The sequence below is a fragment of the Balaenoptera physalus genome, assembly GCF_965194825.1.
Source record: "Balaenoptera physalus genome assembly, chromosome: 3".
In the NCBI taxonomy this organism is placed as follows: domain Eukaryota; kingdom Metazoa; phylum Chordata; class Mammalia; order Artiodactyla; family Balaenopteridae; genus Balaenoptera; species Balaenoptera physalus.
Genome location: NC_138890.1, coordinates 130418867 through 130440609, shown reverse-complemented (window position 1 = coordinate 130440609; position 21743 = coordinate 130418867).

The window sequence follows — 21743 nt, the reverse complement described above, 5'->3', positions numbered from 1 at the left end:
ACAACTTGGTTCTTGCTAGAGTCAGTGAAATCTACTTACAACACAAGGATGGCGCTGTATTACCAGTTCACAGCTCCTGCTCTAGAGGGCGGGCCCCTTCAGTGACCTCTGCATAGACCCAGAGGTGTTTCAATCAGAGGACCCAGGTAATGTGTGATTTACATCTTTAATCTGACCTTGTCTCATACTCTATTCCCCAACACAAACCATCCACCCTCGTCTGAATGGTCTAATCCCTCCAACACCTTAACCATGTGGATTTCCATCTCCTATCCCTACATACACATTCTTAGTGTTCTTCTATTCTCCACCTTTCTGAATTTTTCTATTCTTCAAAGTCCAGCAAAAGTTCTACCTTTTAATGACAATTTGCCCTGTGGCTCCAAGTCACACAGTTTTCTGCTATCTCTGAATTCTGACAATAAAGGCTATGTGGCACCACAAAATCATATACTATCTTCCATTTTTTTCACTAATTATTTTATAGGTTTAATTTTTGCTTCCTCAACTGGGGGTTGAAAAAAGTACATTTTAACGCTTTTTCCACACTGCAAGTTATATGATTATAAAATACAAATTCCAAAGGTTGAGAGTAATTCATTATCATTCCTTTTGCCCTTTCTATAGTGTTTAACATAGTGTTGAACACTCAGCAACCACTTAACAAAATATATTTTAAAAATAGAAGTATAAATCCATAAGAAAAACAAGCATTTAAATTAATAAGCAGTATAAAATTGGAAATAAAAGTATATCAAAATGTGGAACATATTCAACCTCAGTATTTATCGAAGAGATGAAAATTAAAATCTCAAGGTTTTTGCTTGTGTTGCTTACAAATTAGCAGAATTAAGTTTTTTAAAATAAAATGCTTGGTAATGGTGTTTATATGATGAAATATGCAATTCATATATTACTTATCAGATTCAAACTAACATAAGTCTTTGGAAAGGAGTTTGATAATAAAGTACCATAAGCTATAATGGTGTTGTATATTTTGACATAGTAATTCAGGAAGTAACATGAAATACACAAAGGCATTAGTAGCAATGCTAATCATAATTATAAAAATTTGGAAACAATTTAGATGTCCAGTCGTCACGGAATAGCTAAATAAAATATGAGAAACCTCATGATGTATGATGCAGCTAAAAGTAGGTTTTTACAAGATATTTTAATTACAAGAGACAATTCTGCTATAATATTAAATGAAAAGAGCAAGATTAAAGTTGTATATAAAGTATGATCCTCTCTCATACCCTGATTCTCTTGTGCTTCAAATTTATGCATTTGAAAGCCTGCCAGATGTCTCCACTTGGAAGATCCACAAACATCTCAAATACAACATGTCCGTGTATAAACTCAATATTTTTTCTTTCTTCACTCCCAAATACGTTCCTTCTTGTATCTTCTCCCTCTCAGTTAATGGTACCACCATCCGCCCAGCTACCCCAGACAAAATCCTGAGCCTCTCCCACTCCCCGGTCACCTGTGCTCAATCAGTGGTCACGTCCTGCCAGAGTACCTGGCAAAGATTGCTCAGCTCTATCCTCTCTTTGCAGGTTTCCCACCACTATGATCTTTCAGAGTTCTACCTACACCATTTCAGCTCCACTGTAATATGCCTCCTTGTCATCAACACTGCCTGCTTGTCCCTCCATACAGCATATTTCACTCATTTGTTATACTGAACCACCTGTAGTCCCCCCACACACTCTGCGCTGTTTCCCGCCTCTGTGTTCTTGTTTTTTTCCTCTTCCTCTTCCCTATATCCTCTTCCTTCCTTCTTTACTTGACTATTTCTGCTTCAAGACTCAGCTGAAATGTCAACTCCTCCTGGAAGAGTTTCCTGATTCTCCCACTATCCCCAGCCCGGTCCCCACTGCCAACCTTGACCAAGGTCCCTCTCCTCTCCCCGCCCACAATGCCTTCTGAATGCCCCCAAATGCATACATGCCAAGTTACACTGCAGTGATCTGTGTCTCACTGTCACTGCCATTCTAGACTCTAAGACCCTTGAGGGTAGATAACATTTCATGTTTGTATACACGATCACCACATAACATACACTCAATATATATTTTACTGAATTCTGCCAAACTGAACTGCTTCCCTTGGCTAGAATTATGAGAAGGAAAGCACATTTCGTCTCTACACTAAAAAAAGAACCCAAATATTTCCCTTTGTAGTTTATACCCATCCCAAACCATCATTCTATTGCCTTCTCCTCCCCCAAAATAATAACAGCAGTCCCTCTTCTTCATTCACCAGGCATTTACTAGACACTTGTGGTACCCAGTCAACTGTGCTAGGGTCCAGGGATACAAAGATAAATATGATAAAATCTCTCTCTGCAAGGAGCTCGCAGACTAGAGGGAGAGAGAGACAAACAGCACAACACAGTAAGTGCTCTGACAGAGGCTCAGAATAGCTGGTGTGGGACCCAGAGGAGGCAGAAAGTGATTCATATGCCTCATGGCTTCAAAGTCTGTTCCGAGTTATTCTGCTCTTGCGAACGCTTTGCTTTAAGTTATTCAAATACCACTTCATATACTGATGTTTTTCCCCAGGTAGAGTGAAAGGAACATGGAAGTTGGGCCAGGCAGTTCCTTTCATCTCTTTTGCACATCTGATCAGACCTCTGTCTCTGCAGAGGAGGCGGCTATGGAACTCCACACCCAGAAAATGTTCTGTAAATGCCCCTCGAATGTATAATATACAGACGATCACACTCACGTAAGAGAACACAAGCCACTTTTGATTTCAGCACAAATTTATTATAAAATAACTGATGTTTTGGAAAATGAAACCACATCATTTGGCTCCTAGGTAGCTCAATGCTTCAATTCCAAGGGTGTGGCAATGCCAAAACACCCACTCTTTCAACACTTCCCTTGACCAGTATTTCAAAATAGCCCAGCTGAGTTGTTTAGCAGCAAATAAATTACCTCTTTCTAGGATTCCATGATTTGTGGCCTTTCCCCCACCTGAAATAATTGCAGCTCCCTAAAATACCATTTTTCACCCTAAATACAAGGCCAGGGACTTTCCAATTCATCTCTCACAAATGTAAGGTCTGTTACTTGAGAATACGTTACTCTGGTTTTAGCTTCCTGCTGAAGTAGGAAAGTTACAACAGAAGCTTCTTTTCAACAACTTTTCTAACCATAGCCCTCCCACTGCCTCATTATGGTGCCCTTGCAGGCCTGGGCGGTGGGAGGTGACTAGAGCAGTTTTGTCATGTGAATCATAGGACAGCATGGTGCGTAGTCTGCTGGCCTGAGGCCAAGATGCAAAGAGCCTCTGGGATGTGTCATTGCCAGCTAAATTATAACAGATCCATTGAGAGCCTCAGGACAAAAACCCCTGAGTCATCATGCGGGAAAACAAAATGACGGCAAGACAATCTTCACAAAATCTCTGGTAGTAGCTCACTACCTACAAATGAAGGTGGAGTTCACTGAAGCACTGAGGTTTCTGCTTTTTCAATACCTTCCTGCCCCATATCAGATTAAAGTAAAAGTCTACCATCTGAGTACTTTTAAATTTGAGAAGCATTCGAATGGCACTGTCATTGAAGGCTGTAGGATGTATACACAGACTGTGGTCTACAAATGATGCATTACAAATCATAATCAGTACTTTTCATCATGAGGTGAAACATGATGGAACATGTTCTCAGTTCTGGAACATGAACCATTCTATCTCTCTAGTTAAAACAAGAAAAACATTATATAGATGATGGATGGATGGATGGATGGACGGATGGATGGATGGATGGATGGACGTATAGATGGACGGATGGACGGACAGATATGAGAGACAGACAGAAAGGGAGCTCGGGAGAAGAAGAAGGAGAGGGAGAAGAACAGACACTCACGTCATATATCCTGAATTCTATTATGTAAAGCTTTCCAAATCTGAGCTGTAGAACTCTCATCTCTAAAGTTATAGTGAGCCAGACCCTTTCAGAAGTTTCTTTTTAAACCAACACACCCTTTTGTTCTTTAGTTGCTTCCATTTATCTGTTAGCCATGAATCCTACTTTTTATTTTCCTGCAAAATCTACACGGTGAAAAACTCCCTTAAGACAAATTACAGGGACTTCCCTGGTGGTGCAGTGGTTAAGAATCTGCCTGCCAATGCAGGGGACATGGGTTCGATCGCTGGTCCAGGAAGGTACCACATGCCACGGAGCAACTAAGCCCGTGTGCCACAACTACTGAGCCCGAGTGGCACAACTACTGAAGCCCATGAGCCTACAGCCCATACTCCGCAACAAGAGAAGCCCGCGCACAGCAACAAAGAGTAGCCCCCGCTTGCCACAACTAGAGAAAGCCCACACGCAGCAACGAAGACCCAACGCAGCCAAAAATAAAAATTAATTAATTAATTAATTTAGAAAAGGGGGAAAAAATCTTAAAAAAAAAAGAGACAAATTACAACTGAATTATCTTAAGACCTAGTGGTACTATTGGTTTAGATTACATGGGATACAATTAGAATTTGAAGAAAACAAAGTAAAAAGATGAAAAGAGACTAGGGCAGTTGGCAGAGCATCATGCAGATCTCACTGAAGGCAGGCGTATGAAAGCTTTTCTAATGAGGCTTCAATAAAACAAGTTTTATCCTAGCACCCTGTAACTCAGTACCCTCAAGCTATCAATTCTCCCTGATTAACAATTGCTACCCAAGGAATCATTGCCTGCAGATTGTATAAACAGCAACAAAACATGGCACAAAATGAAAAAGTTCAATGTTAACTAAAATAAACATAAACTAGGAAATTAAAATAACCAAGAAACCAATGACTAGGAGTAAAACCCCAAACCAACGGGTTCTCTGCCCCTTACAAAGTGACAACCTATTATCCTCCTTCAAGGGAACAAGCCCACTGTGCTGGAGTCATTAACACTCAGACAGTGAAAACTGTACATCGCCTCTTAATTTTAGTTGGAGCCAAGGAACAAATTTTTAATCAACAGGAAAAAGTAGTGTTTTTTTATGTTGAAATTAAAACAACTGCAGAAAAGAAGCTAGACAATTAATTTGGATTTTTTATTTTTGTTCAAAAGTTTCTCTATTCTACCATTTTGTTGTGGGCATTAAAGGTTATAAACAACAAAGTCAAGATCTATTACGGCAGAAATTATAATGCTCTTCTACCAAGAGAGAGTCATTTTCAACCTTTTCTGTCTCTTTCATATTCAGGGTATATGTAGGAGATAGAATCAAAAGTATTTTGATATAAGATATTGTAATATCTTAAAATTCCTTCTTTTGGAATGAAGTGAGCTAAAGATCTTTTCATAAGAATGAAAACTGGAAAAAAAAGTGGCACTCTACTGAAGGGGTTGACTTGATTCTATCTCCTACATATACCATGAATATGAGAGAGAGTGGCATGCACATATATACACTACCAAATGTAAAACAGATAGCTAGTGGGAAGCAGCTGCAGAGCACAGGGAGATCAGCTCGGTGCTTTGTGACCACCTAGAGGGGTGGGCTAGGGAGGGTGGGAGGGAGGGAGATGCAAGAGGGAAGAAATATGGGGATATATGTATATGTATAGCTGATTCACTTTGTTATAAAGCAGAAACTAACACACCATTATCAAGCAATTATACTCCAATAATGATGTTAAAAAAAAACAACAGTAGAATGTATAATACAAAAAAAAAAAAAAGATATTACCTGAAGGAGAAGAATTTACATTAGAAAACAAAAAGGCAACCTAGTGAATGGGAAAAGATATTTGCAAATTATATGTCTGATAAGGGGTTAATATCCAAAATACATAAGAAGCTCATACAACTCAATATCAAAAAACAAACAACCCAGTTAAAAAAAAATAGGAGAGGACCTGAATAGGCATTTTTCCAAAGAAGACGTACAGATGGCCAACAGGCACATGAAAAGATATTCAACATCACTAATCATCAGGGAAATGCAAATCAAAACCACAATGAGATATCACCTCACACCTGTCAGAATGGCTGTTATCAAAAAGACAAGAAATAACAAGTGTTGGTGAGGATGTGGAGAAAAGGGAACACTCTTGCACTGTTGGTGGGAAGGTAAACTGGTATAGTCACTTGGAAAACAGTATGGAGGTTCCTCAAAAAATTAAAAATAGAACTATCATATGATCCAGCAATTGCATTCCTGGGTATATATCCAAAGAAAACAAAAACATTAACTTAAAGAGCCCAGGACCAGATGGCTTCACAGGTGAATTCTATCAAACATTTAGAGACGAGCTAACACCTATCCTTCTCAAACTCTTCCAAAATATTGCAGAGGGAGGAACACTCCCAAACTCATTCTACAAGGCCACCATCACCCTGATACCAAAACCAGACAAAGATGTCACAAAGAAAGAAAACTACAGGCCAATATCACTGATGAACATAGATGCAAAAATCCTCAACAAAATACTAGCAAACAGAATCCAACAGCACGTTAAAAGGATCATACACCATGATCAAGTGGGGTTTATCCCAGGAATGCAAGGATTCTTCAATATACACAAATCAATCAATGTGATACACCATATTAACAAATTGAAGGAGAAAAACCATATGATCATCTCAATAGATGCAGAGAAAGCTTTCGACAAAATTTAACACCCATTTATGATAAAAGCCCTGCAGAAAGTAGGCATAGAGGGAACTTTCCTCAACATAATAAAGGCCATATATGACAAACCCACAGCCAACATTGTCCTCAATGGTGAAAAAGTGAAACCATTTCCACTAAGATCAGGAACAAGACAAGGTTGCCCACTCTCACCACTATTATTCAACATAGTTTTGGAAGTGTTAGCCACAGCAATCAGAGAAGACAAAGAAATAAAAGGAATCCAAATCGGAAAAGAAGAAGTAAAGCTGTCACTATTTGCAGATGACATGATACTATACATAGAGAATCCTAAAGATGCTACCAGAAAACTCCTAGAGCTAATCAATGAATTTGGTAAAGTAGCAGGATACAAAATTAATGCACAGAAATCTCTTGCATTTCTATACCCTAATGACGAAAAATCTGAAAGTGAAATTAAGAAAACACTCCCGTTTACCATTGCAACAAAAAGAATAAAATATCTAGGAATAAACCTACCTAAGGAGACAAAAGACCTGTATGCAGAAAATTATAAGACACTGATGAAAGAAATTAAAGATGATACAAATAGATGGAGAGATATACCATGTTCTTGGATTGGAAGAATCAACATTGTGAAAATGAGTATACTACCCAAAGCAATCTACAGATTCAATGCAATCCCCATCAAACTACCAATGGCATTTTTCACAGAACTAGAACAAAAAATTTCACAATTTGTATGGAAACACAAAAGACCCCGAATAGCCAAAGCAATCTTGAGAACGAAAAATGGAGCTGGGGGAATCAGGCTCCCTGACTTCAGACTATATTACAAAGCTTCAGTAATCAAGACAGTTTGGTACTGGCACAAAAACAGAAATATAGATCAATGGAACAGGATAGAAAGCCCAGAGATAAACCCACGCACATATGGTCACCTTATCTTTGATAAAGGAGGCAAGCATATACAGTGGAGAAAAGACAGCCTCTTCAATAAGCGGTGCTGGGAAAACTGGACAGCTACATGTAAAAGTATGAAATTAGAACACTCCCTGACACCATGCACAAAAATAAACTCAAAATGGATTAAAGACCTAAGTGTAAGGCCAGACACTATCAAACTCTTAGAGGAAAACATAGGCAGAGCACTCTATGACATACATCACAGCAAGATTCTTTTTGACCCAGCTCCTACAGAAATGGAAATAAGAACACAAATAAACAAATGGGACCTAATGAAACTTAAAAGCTTTTGCACAGCAAAGGAAACCATAAACAAGACCAAAAGACAACTATCAGAATGGGTGAAAATATTTGCAAATGAAGCAACTGACAAAGGATTAATCTCCAAGATTTACAAGCAGCTCATGCAGTTCAATAACAAAAAAACGAGCAACCCAATCCAAAATTGGGCAGAAGACCTAAATAGACATTTCTCCAAAGAAGATATACAGATTGCCAACAGACACATGAAAGAATGCTCAACATCATTAATCATTAGAGAAATGCAAATCAAAATTACAATGAGATATCATCTCACACCGGTCAGAATGGCCATCATCAAAAAATCTACAAACAATAAATGCTGGAGAGGGTGTGGAGAAAAGGGAACACTCTTGCACTGTTGGTGGGAATGTAAATTGATACAGCCACTATGGAGAACAGTATGGAGGTTCCTTCAAAAACTAAAAATAGAACTACCATACGACCCAGCAATCCCACTACTGGGCATATACCCTGAGAAAAGCATAGTTCAAAAAGAGTCATGTACCAAAATGTTCATTGCAGCTCTATTTACAATAGCCAGGACATGGAAGCAACCTAAATGTCCATCGACAGATGAATGGATAAAGAAGATGTGGCACATATATACAATGGAATATTACTCAGCCATAAAAAGAAATGAAATGGAGGTATTTGTAATGAGGTGGATGGACTTAGAGTCTGTCATACAGAGTGAAGTAAGTCAGAAAGAGAAAAACAAATACAGTATGCTAACACATATATACGGAATCTAAGGGGAAAAAAAGGCCATGAAGAACCTAGTGGCAAGACGGGAATAAAGACACAGACCTACTAGAGAATGGACTTGAGGATATGGGGAGGAGGAGGGGTGAGATGTGACAGGGTGAGAGAGTGTCATGGACATATATATACTACCAAATGTAAAATAGATAGCTAGTGAGAAGCAGCCGCATAGCACAGGGAGATCAGCTCTGTGCTTTGTGACCACCTAGAGGGGTGGGATGGGGAGGGTGGGAGGGAGGGAGATGCAAGCGGGAAGAGATACGGGAACATATGTATATGTATAACTGATTCACTTTGTTATAAAGCAGAAACTAACACACCATTGTAAAGCAATTATACTTCAATAAAGATGTTTAAAAAAAAATTAATAAGATACAAGGTTGTAATATACAGCACAGGGAATATAGCCAATATTTTATAATAATTTTATGTGGAGTATAATCTATAAAAATATTGAATTACTGTGTTGTATACCTGAAACTTATATAATATTGTAGATCAACTAGGTACTTCAATTTTTAAATCTAAATAAATAAATAAAAGAAATCTTATTCAGAGATGAAAAGGAAAAGAGCAAAATGAATTAGTGCAACAGTATGACTTGGAATTAGTCATACCTGGAGTCAAATTCTGTTTTGGCCATTTTCTAATATTGTGGCCTCGAGGACTCTGTTTAACCCTTTTGAATATCAAGTTCATGGTCAATATAAATGTAACCATTGAGACCCATGCTGCAGGGGTACAGTGTAGACTAAATGATGGGCTGATGGGTCAGCACATACTAAACATTTTACCTGGATCACAGGAGGTGTTCCTTCAATGTTACCTTCATTTTACTTTCTTTGCCCTTTACCTCGAGGAAGCCAGCACCGGGTTTTTTAGGAGACTCAGATTTTACTGATGCTGCAAAACTGTTTCATTAAAAATGGACTCTTCCGGGCTTCCCTGGTGGCACAGTGGTTGAGAATCTGTCCGCCAATGCAGGGCACACGGGTTCGAGCCCTGGTCTGGGAAGATCCCACATGCCGCGGAGCAGCTGGGCCCGTGAGCCACAACTACTGAGCCTGCGCGTCTGGAGTCTGTGCTCCGCAACAAGAGAGGCCGCGATAGTGAGAGGCCCGCGCGCCGCGATGAAGAGTGGCCCCCGCTCGCCGCAACTAGAGAAAGCCCTCGCACAGAAACGAAGACCCAACACAGCCATTAAAAAAAAAAAAAAGAAAAAAAAGGGACTCTTCTCAGGATTATTATTCTGCAGTCACGCTGGCAGAGAATGAGAGAAGCCTGTTCTAATTCTCGGACACTCAGGTGCAGCACAAGATTTAATCTTCAGTGTCTGTGTCCAGGCCTAAGCTCTTCCATGGCCTCCTGTAAGGTCAAATGAACATGTCAAACCTTATAGCCAGAGCTTTGAAATTTTTTGATGCTTGCTTCTTTAAGTACTCTTTGATGAGTTTGAAAAGGAGCCCTATCACTTTTCCAGCAAGAATTGTGCCATCCACTCTCAACTGCTAGCACTAAGCAGCTACCAAGTTCCTCACAAATTTGAAAGGCTCTGAGTACAGAGAAAGGACGAGCAGAGAACCCTGATACACAGAAGGAAACACATCTTGGTTCACCATGATCTCCATGATTACCCAGTAGCTGTTTAGAGCCTGGTTGCTCTAATTGGAGCCTGTGCTGAATCGTCGCGATTCATGTGGTACCCATCTGGCACCTGAAATTAGATTTTGTTCCCTCTGCATTCATAATGGTGAGGAGGGTGGGGATACATAACTGAAAAACCCCTTAAAGATTATTTTGCTAATAGATGAATTTCTTAGTGAACAAGGAGAACAGCAGTTTCTTTTCTAAGGATGTGGTTCTCTTTCATCACCTAATGGTCTATTATCGATAGCTCAATTTTTTTAAAAGACAATGCTATCTGGGAAGCTGGAGTTTTATCTTTAAAAATCTCTCTAATTCACTGAAGGAGTAATATAAGCTAAAGTGTATAAGCTGCAAAATAAAACCAAATTTAATGTCTGAAATCTAAGGAACCAAGGAAAAGAAACTTGGAGTTAAAAGAATTTTAAGTTTCTAGATCACAATATCATACCATGGTATATCATACCATATTATACTGTACCATAACAGAGATATTGTTCCTGACCATCCTATTCTTAAATATTACTAAGGAATGAGAGCTCTTAGCCCACTACTTTAGATAGATTTTTTTTTTTTGGCAGCACCATGCAGCTTGCAGGATCTTAGTTCCCCGACTAGGGATTGAACCTGGGCCCACGGCAGTGAAAGCACAGCGTCCTAACCACTGGACCACCAGGGAAGTCCCTAGGTAGAATTTTTAATAAACATTTTTTTGTGTGGGGGGGAACCAGTTTGTCACTTATATTTGGCATAAATCACTCTATTTCAATATTTCAGATCCTTAAAAACTTAATAATAATTATTATTAATTATAAAAATAAGTATAATTTATTCTTGGCTATTCAGCTTTTAAAGACCAAACTATCCTGGCTCTGCTACTTATTGTGTGACTTTGGGCAAGTCATCTGACCTCTCTGTACCTAAGTTTCTCTGTCTGTACACTAGAACTATGATATCTTGCTTCAAACCATTGTTGGAAGGAATACAGAATTCATAGAGGAAAGCGCTGGAAATAGTGACAACACATAGTAAGCACTCATTAAGATATCACCATCCTCATATCTCTTTCTTACTCTTAAGAAACTATGATTTGTTTACAGTGAATGTACAGTAAATGTGTGATGGGGACCATTATTTTTAAAATAATAATCCAACACTTTTGTATTCACTCTAAATCATGCTGCTCTGTAGGTACCCCATTCATTGAATCAGTTATTTTAGCCAGGCCCCTGGCGAGGAAGCAGAGAGATGATTAAAACCCCAGATAGGTGGTAGGAAAAAACAAATCCACTCTACACCCCTCACTGGATTTTCTTATACCAACATAGGGCAGAAATATTGTTTTAGGAAGAATGGGAGTCTAGGATAGCACCCAGAAGGCTTCTTCATGGGCTGGTGACACTAAAGTTATCTTAAAGTCTCCGTGTGCCCCTAGAGGAGAAAAGGGAGATGGCTGATAGTGATGGCTGGAGAACTTGACAGAGTGACGGTTTGGAGAGGGGGTAAAGTGACATTAAAACTAAAAGCTGTAGGGTAGATTTCCCAAACAGGGGATCAAATGAAAACTACAGCCAAACCTGAGGAGAACTACAGCCCCAGCAAGAGTTGGGTGCCAGCCTAGTCAGCGAAGAGAGCTGAGTCCCATAAAAGCAATTCCTGTTCTTTGTTTATGCAAAGAGGACAGAATAAAAAAGTATTAAGCCAGCTTTAGGTACTTCAAAAGTGGAGGCAGGAGGGACCACAACCAAATCACTGCAGAGATCAAATCATTGTATTTTAGTGATACAAAAACACTAAAATGGAAAATGGCATATGACCCAAAGTTGCCTTTCTCCCAATGCTATGAGAACAATAATAATTGTATTATTTTAATCACAAACATTTACCAGGCATTTACTGTGTGCCAGGCAATGTTCTAATCACTTAAAATGTATTAACTCATTCAATTCCAATAAAATTCTGTAAAATGGCCACTATTTTAATATCTAATTTGTAGATGAAGAAATAGAAGCAGAAGAATGTAATATAACCAGGCAAGATTACATGACTAGTAAATTTTGAACCCAGGATATGTAAGTTTCCTCCTGTACCCGGAGGCCATTTTGTTTTTTTAGGGAAGGGGCCAGAACTCATCGAAAAGGAGGAAAACAATCTTTATCTAGAGCAAAACTTTGAATTAACTTACCCCCTTATCAGTGCAACAGTAGTCCTAGAGCTAAACGATTGATTACAGGAAATAAGAAAAGCCACATTGTTTCTATATTAGAATTGTAGTGAGTAAATTTTGACCCTTTTATAGAGTTAGTCAATGTAAGTATACCAAAGTTTCCAATATAAGATAGGAATTTCAGTCTATTTCATTCTCCTTGCTCCCAAATTGAATTTGAAGCAGCCAAAGAAACACAACAATAGAAAAACAGGGAAGCGTGCCATAGATTTAGGGAATGTCTGTAAAATAGCCCACAGGATCCAGACTGCCTGTGAGTCCATACACTCTGGAATGTGAGAAGAGTTTAATAGTAAGAAATCTACTTTAAAAAATTCATCATAGCCATAGATCAAGGAAGAAGAGAAACATGTAATCCTCCCTAAAAAAGTCTTTAAAAAGCATGTAAAAAAACCTAAACACTGAATCCCAATTTTTAAGCTTTGATTAAACAGGACTATAAGGCATACCTTCCTCAAATAGCCAATGTCTTGCTTGATGAAAGACCAGAGACATTCCAACTGAAGTCAGGAGCATGAGGACACCCACTGTTACCACACTTAGCTAACAATGTCTTTAAAGCGCTAATTAGTAAGTCTAATAGAAGCGAGTCATAAATATTGGCAAAGAGGAGGCATATCTATAGTTATGTGAAAATCACGAACTCTTTATTTGAAAGACCCCCCCAAAATATAAAGTTTAAAAAATTTTTTTTTAGTGTTTAGTAAGGTGCGTTGGTTACAAATCAATGTTTCCCTATATATCAACATTCGGAAATGTAATAGCTACCAAACAACAACAACAACAATCTATAAAACTAGGCACAAAGAAGATTTTGGGGGTTTTGTTTGCATGTTCATTTACAAAGGTACAAGGAATACATAGGGGAAAAATATATAAAACTTTCTTAAAGGACATAAAAGAAGACACACCCAAAAATAACATGTTTCTGAAGAAGAAAGAATGTGCAATTCTAATCATGTGCAGTTCCAACATGAATTATTTATCTATTTATTTATATTTAAATATTTGTTATAGAAACTTTCAAAAATACACAAAGCCAGAGAAAATAGGATCATGAACCCCAAGTACTCATCATGCAGCTAGCAGTAGCAATATTTTTGTAATCTTCCTTTATCTATCCTACATGCACTTTCCCCACTATACCTTCCTGCTTGCATAATTTAAGACATCATATAAATAAACATGTAAGTATAGGTAGAAAATTTCTGAAAAACAACAATAACAAAGGAAGAATTTCTATAATAATTAAAATAATTTATCCTGGTACCAGAGTAGAAGAAAAACCAGTAGAACTGAAAAAAAAAAAGATACAACTATATATATGAATTTGATATTTGATAAAGGTAATATTTTTCTTTATCAGTGTTTAAAGCATAGGTTACTCTATCATTGGGTTGGGACAACTTGATAATCATTGGGTACAAAATATCTTCATATCAGGCTAGAAAATATTCCAGATGAATTGAAGATTTAAATGTGAAAAATAAAGCCATGGAAGTAGTAAAATAGAACATTTGTAAATATTTTATTTCTTTAAGGGTACAGAAGGTCTTTCTAAGCATTGTATGTGTCAGACACTTTGCTAAGCGCATAAACTAGGAATAGAATGACTTAAATTTTGAAAATAAAAAAAAATTACAAATATTTTTAAATATAAAACATAAACTAGGAAAAATCACAGCATATTTTACAGATAAAGTTACAACATGAAGAAGTCTTAAAAATCCATATGAAAAATAATCATGTCCCAGTAGAAAGAGAGGCAGAGAGCATGAAAAGGCAAATTCACAAAAAGATAAATTAAAATTTTAAATTAACGTGGGAAAAATCAACTTCACTAACAAGCAAAAAGTAAGTAAATAAAACAAGGAGATGCCCTATTTTGTCCATTAGATGGTACATTAAAATAAAAAATAACACTGAATGTAGGAGCACTCATTTACTGCCAGTGGGAATACAATCAGTACAATATTTCTAGACAGGTTTTTGGCAAATATATCAAAAACCTGATAAACACACTTACCCTTTGAATCAGCATGAGAAAAGGATACAGAGATGTATATGCAAAAATAATGATCAAGCGCTTTTCATAATAGGAAAAAATGTGAACAAAGTAAATATCCAACCACAGAGGATTATCTAAATTAATATTTCTATAAAAATGAAAAGGAATATTTTGAAGCTATTAGAAATAACAATGTAGATGTATATATAAAGATGTTCACAATAAACTGCTAAGTGAAAAGCACAGGCTACTAATTGTATTCAAAGTATGGTCCCATTTCTGTACTCTGCCTGTACATACACAGAAAATAATTTGGAAAGACAGACATCAAAATATAACAGTGTGTAGCTCTAGAATTATGGGAGATTTTCTCCTTTTGTTTCTGTGCCTAATGTGACCTAATTTTTCTACAGTGATGATATCCTATTTGTGCTACAAAATTAAGTAACAAAGAAGTACGTATAGTTATAGCATTAAATATAGTTTGCAGCTAAAGACCAAAATTGTTGGAAGACAGAATGATCATGGAATTCCTTAGTCGTAATTGGGTGGATGCTTCTAATAAGAAAGGTCATGCAGGCTTTCCATGACTTGACTGGAGATGGGATATTTCAGATTGTGAACATATATGCTTTGGCTGCTGTGAAATATGAAGCAGGCTTTGAAATGCAAGTATAATTACAGAAATTCAAACTGACAGTCATTACAGTTAGTTCTCCTGAGTAAATGAAAGCAAGAAATCTTAAAAATAATAGATGATTAACACGTTTATAACAATGGAAAATTTAAAATTTGCCAATCATCATTCCTAAAGTGAGCATTAGTTTACACATTTCAGATGTAAAGTTTCATTGACTGAATTAAGTGTATACAAAAGCACTTGCCAAGACATTTTTCTGTAAATTAAAAGAAGAGAGCAACCAATAAAGAAAAACCAAAGCAATTGTTTAACCCAAGCAGGCAGAAAGCCTCCAGGTGCCATATGCCCTCTCCACAGCCTGCAAGAACCTTGATCAGCCAGAGCTTGGCTCAGCCCTGTGCCCAGAACAATCCTGTTCCCAATCAAGAAGAATTTAAAGAGCTCTATATTAATGGGCATTGAAAGAAGAAGAAAGAAAACACACTTGGGCATCAGCTTCTTGCCAGACACGACATTATTAGTTTATATCCATTATTCCACTTAGTTCTTCAGAATCTATGGAATAGGTGGCATTTCCCCCATTCTGCACAGATGATGAAACCAAACCTAAGATAAATGAAATTATTTCCCCAAAGTGTCACAAGTCACAAGTAGTAGACGTGTGAGTCAAATCCATATCTCTTTGGCCCAAAACTTTACGCCCTTTTCAAAAAGCTATAAAGACAAATCTGATTTTGTTACTTTGTAGCAGTTGGAGATGGGCTAGCTTGGAGGTTAAGCAAACAGACTTTTGAGCCAGAATGCCTGGGTTCAAAACCCCCCTCTGCCAGTTGCTAGATGTGTGATGCTGCACATGCTTCCTGACCTTCTGTGACTCAGTTTCCTCCCTTGAAAGTGGGGGCAATAGGAGTACCTGCCTCATAGATAAGGACTGACTGATAAGTGTTAAGATGTAGAAAGCACCTGGGACTTTTCCTGACAAATACTATGCATCAGTAAGTGTAAGCTATCTTTATTATCGTTTGTGGGGGTTTTGTGGCCACTTTATGGTCCGTTTTCAACAGCTTGTCTTTACCTTATGCACCCCCTTCCTTGTCTCCCAGCTTTCTCCCTGCTAGCTCCCTAAGACTCCAAGTCTAATCCCCGGCTTAGCAGTTGGGCCCCTGTGAACCATCTGCCCAGAGCCCCAGGACTGCTCACACTCAGGATCTGCCAGCCTGGGAGCCTTTGCAGGACCTTGGCTGTGCCACCTACCACTTGTCCCCCCCTCTCAGTACACTGCTCTGCTTGCAAAATGGCAAAACGTCCTTCTGTCTCTACCAGTGGCAGCCATCCCTCCCCTTGGAACAGATCCTGTTTCCGGATTCTGGCAGCACAAATTTTGAAAATGTTCCCAGTCAGACCCACTATTGTCTACTGAGCTTAAGCTCACATTCAGAGAGAGACCAAAGAGAAAGCTTCTCAAATTAGAGATTATGGCCCCTCCCATCTCCAGAGAACCCTTGAAAAAACAGTGCAAGGTGGGAATTACACATGCACTTCATTTTTAAAATTGCACAAACAGCACAATATTTTATTCATGCCACTAAGGGAGGTATCTCCAAACATGGTATGACTATGTACAAAGAAGTTATGTCTGAGTATTTCTGGAGACAATGTTGCTTTCTGCATCCTGACCTTCTCAGCTTCTTTTCTTTCCGTTAAAACACATTCACTGGCTCCATGCACTTTGCCAAAATCATTGCCAAAAACAAGGATTTGCAGCGTGACACCTGATTTGAAATCACCTGCAGATCTTTCATCACTTTGTCACGTCTAATATTATGTTAATAAGTGCTTAACACTGCCTCCGAAGTTCAAATCCTTCCAGATTACCTTTAACACTATAGGCACCTCCCTCAAGGAAGCAGCAAAGTACTGATATTTTCAGCAGCACAAGGCTGCACAGAAAAATAAAGTACTCTGATGCTTCAAAAGACAGATTTCCCAGCCTTTGTCAGCGCCCCAGAAATGGAAAAATGAATTCTTTGGCCTTGCCATTCATCCAAGGTTTTCTGTGATTTGTTTTGAAATTTCTAAATATAGGCATTTTCATTTTGCTTTTTTGTAGATGTATGCTTTGTATCTACACTATGCATTTCACCCAAAGTTCTCAAAACTACTTTATATCAACATTTCACAATGTGAAAGCTAGAATTCAAATTTCAGAGATAATGAAAGGGAAGCAAAATCTTCCAGTGACTTTTTGAAAATATATCTGTACACAAGATGCATAGAGCTAATATTAGTTTGGAAGGAACCACTGTTGGGTAAACCACATTTTACTCTGTCCTAAAAGGATGGCATGGTTGCTAGCAGGACTCAGTAAATATTCACAGTGAAAAACCAAGTATTTGTTAAGCATCTCCGAATGGTGCAAAATCTGCTCTAGAAGGTATTGTAGGTATAAAAAAATGTATAAAACATAAATCTCTTTAAACACTCTCTTGTTCAGAGAACAAGGCTGAAACTAGAAACAATTACAGAACACTACAGTCTATAATTAGAGCTTAATAAATTGCATGGTACAGCTAACAAGTTCAAAAGTAATTAAGGAAAGAAAAATAAGAGAAGTTGTTGTAGGCTAGGGATGTGAAAAAACAGAGTGTAGTTTTCAAGCAGACTTTAAAAACTGACAAGTGTATAAATGGGCAGAACAGAAAAGGAAAAGTGCTCATGCCTGAAAGGAACAGCAGAGGGGAAATAGATGGAAAGTCATTGAAGGCAGAGAAGAGACTAGTACACAGGTGTATAATGGGGGAAGGGTGGAAGGTAAGAAGGGAGGAAGAATGACTTCTCTATAGGAACAGAAGATTTGTTACAGGGAATAAAGGGAAGCAACCTGGGATTATTGTATGAAAAGGAGATTAGGGGGCATTGATTGCCAGTTAAGCTTGATCCAGTAGGTAACCAGTGTGCTCTTAGCAGATGAATGGCATGGCAGGGCCCTGCTTTAAGAAGTATATTCAGCCAACAGAAGATGAATAAATGGGAGGTGATCTAATTCAATGGTTTGTTTTCTTACAAAGGTCCTTATTTTTCTACATAAATTAGAAAGATCAGGTCTCCTCCATTACAATCTCTGAAACCTTCGGTGATTGCAAAGAAGTTCAGAATCTCAGTTCCAATAGGAATAGTAACATACTTGTTACACTATTTTTATAAGAATTAAATTAGATTATGTATGAGAAGTGATTAATATATAGAAAGCACTTAGTAAACATCAATTCTCTCCCCATAAACTCTTTGAAGATTCTGTGAATAATCAATGATTAGTTATAATTGAGATGCTGAGATTTAGGCAAAACTGTTACATGGAGCTTCCAAAGCGTTATGGAACAATCAAACTTTGTATTTAATCAATCAATGGTCTGATCTTATTTCAGTGTAACCAGTGTAGACCTAGGACTGTTGCTCATTCCAAATGGCTTCATGGATGCGTATATTGAATTTTATGTCAAATTTAAATGGGACAAGTTATTATAGCACCTCTGTTACATTTTTATAAACTTAGATTAAGAAATAGATATAGCAAGTATGGGGTTTCCATACATTCAGTTGTTCTTTCAAAAATATTTATTGGGACTTCCCTGGTGGCACAGTGCTTAAGAATCCGCCTGCCAATGCAGGGGACACAGGTTCGAGCCCTGGTCCAGGAAGATACTGCATGCCACGGAGCAGCTAAGCCCATGCGCCACAACTACTGAGCCTGCACTCTAGAACCTGTGAGCCACAATTACTGAGCCTGCGTGCCACAACTACTGAAGCCCATGCACCTAGAGCCCGTGCTTCACAACAAGAGAAGCCATGACAATGAGAAGCCCACACACCGCAACAAAGAGTAGCCCCTGCTCACTGCCAACTAGAGAAAACCCACACTCAGCAACGAAGACCCAACACAGCCAAAAATAAATAAATAAATAAATTTATTTTTTTTAAAAAAATTATTGAGCACCTACTAAGTGCCAAGCATTGTTCTGAGCACTGGGAATATATCAGTGAACGAAAAGACAAAATCTCTACATTCATTTACCTTATATTCCAGAGGAAGAAGACAGATAATAAATTAAGATACAAATAACATATAAGTAAAGTAATTAATGAGCAAAGTATGTATTATGTGAGATGGTGATGTGCAAAGACAAAAACCAAACGTATGGGGGACAGCGATTGCAATTTTAGATAGAATGGCCAGGAAGAGCTTCTCTGAAAAGATAACATTTGAATAAAATCCTGAAGGAAGCATGGGAGGGAGCCTTGTAAGGGTCTGGCAGTGACCTGGTGTGTCTGAAGCATGGTCAGGGTTGCAAGGGCCTAGTGTGCCAGGGTGAGAGGAGGTAAGCTGCGTTCAGAGAGGTAACAGTACGGTTAGGACCTTGTAAGGCATATCACAGCCAATCTCTGGGTGCGTGGCCCTTGCAGAGCAGAAGAGAATAGCAGGACAGTGGCTGGCCTTTGGAGGGCACAGAAAACGGCACCAAGCTCCAACCCAGCAACAGCAAGCTTTACTCTTCCAGGGCTACCCCATTTTAAATGGTTTCCTTCAACACCCAGCCTCAGAATCCCCTCTGCCACAGCATACTAGCAGGCAGCAACAATGAGAGATACAATAAAGGAAAAATATCACTGTAGCATTGTACATCAGCAGTCCACGAACTAGCAGCGGTACCAGGCCACGCTTTGAGAACCACTATCCTGGACCTGACAGGACACTATCCAGCAGGCAGGAGGTGTCCACAGGGCAGGAGGTGCCAGCAAGGGCAGATGGTGTCTGCAGGAAGCGCACTTCACGGGCAGCCAATTAGGAGCGCAAAATGGTGAAGGAAAAGGCAACTTGAGGTTTATAAATTAAAACCAATTTCTGAGCTCCTCCCCTCTCCACCCACTGATATAAAAACCAGGCTGTTGGGACTCTTATTTTCACTGACTACCTGGAAGAGAAATCTGTGCTGGCAATCTCCATCTAGAGTCAGGTAACATTGCTAGGAACTGTTAGAAAGCCTGCTTTCCCCAAAGCAAAGGATTTTTCGTAATTAGTGCTAGTGGCCTAGACACCTGGTCTGCTCCCTCTTCTACACTAGAATCTTTATACTTTAAGTAATTAATAAGGAAATTCCTAATGAGATATAGCCTCCCATTTCCCAGAGACAACCAAAGATAATCATACTGTGGAAACATTTAAAACATTGCCATGTCATTGTTTTCTCTCTAGGCAACCATGGGGATTTTGGAAAAGCTTCCTGTTGACAATTTTGGCACTCATCTAAAAAACAAAAACACTAGAATTCTGTCAACATTTCAACCTAGCAAACTGTCTATTGTTTTGGCATTAAATAAAGTAGAGAAACAGCCGGGATGGTAATGTCACAGGATGGTGAAATGTCACCATTATCTTACGGCAATTTCCTCAACATCCTTCGGGTGCAAGATTTTTTTTTCTCCTACAATGCCGTTTGAACATAGCACTTATTTCCTGGGATAGGTTTAGAAGTTACTGCACCTATACTGGCAGATGAGCGAGCTAGAAGAAGGGAGAGAAAGAGAGAGAGTGAGAAGTTGAGAGAGAGACCATGATTGCAGGCATAAACTGATTGTGCTTTTTTAATTATCTTGAACCTAATGAAGTGTTCACTTTAAGTTGGGAACTTTCCTGCACTAATTACCTTACTTGAGAATTTAATAAAAGCTACCATAACATGATCAGAAACCTTTCTAAGTAACTAAATTACTTATGTATAAGTAATTACTTTCCTACTTTTGCAGCTATAAGGTAAATGGACTCAAAACAAAAGAAAATGCACATCAGCTCAAAATCTTATTTCCCTCAACATGAATTGCAAGTGCAAACTTTGAGATCCTACTAATTTAGGATCTTACAACCTAAAAACATAAAGTTTTAGTAAAACTGCTAATTGTGACAAGTTACAGCAATTTTCAGAGTTTTTAAAAATCTAATATTTCTGGTAAAGAGAAACTGAGAACTGAAAAAATTACATGTAAACCCTCAAGCTTTTCATTTACCTCAAAAAAGAGATGCTCCTTTTGTTGAAAAACAGAACCTTTTTTTAACCTCAAATTTAAAAACAAAAAAAATACAGGCTCGTAAAATTATAAAAATCAAATTTAAAATTTGAAACAGCAGAGACTTCCCTGGCCTTCCAGTGGTTAAGACTCTGCGCTTCCACTGCAGGGGGTACAGGTTCCATCCCTGGTCCGGGAACTAAGATTCCAGCACGCCACATGGCGAGGCCGAAAAAAAAAAAAAAAAAATTGAAACAGCAAAGTAACAAAATATTTACATAACAGATACATTAGGTTCTTAAAACAGGGAAAACAAAACTGGATTCCATCAGGAAGTGAATAAAATTACTTACTTCTCCTACTATTTAGCAAGAGACAAAGCCTTTCCCCACAAATAGATGATCTATGAGTTGAAAAGACTCCCTCGCCAAAAAAAAAAAAAGAGGTACCTGGATGCTCTGAAAAACCAAGTTGACTGTTTCAAAAACCATTCCAAACCTCACTGCATATAGTTCATGGTACAGTATCAT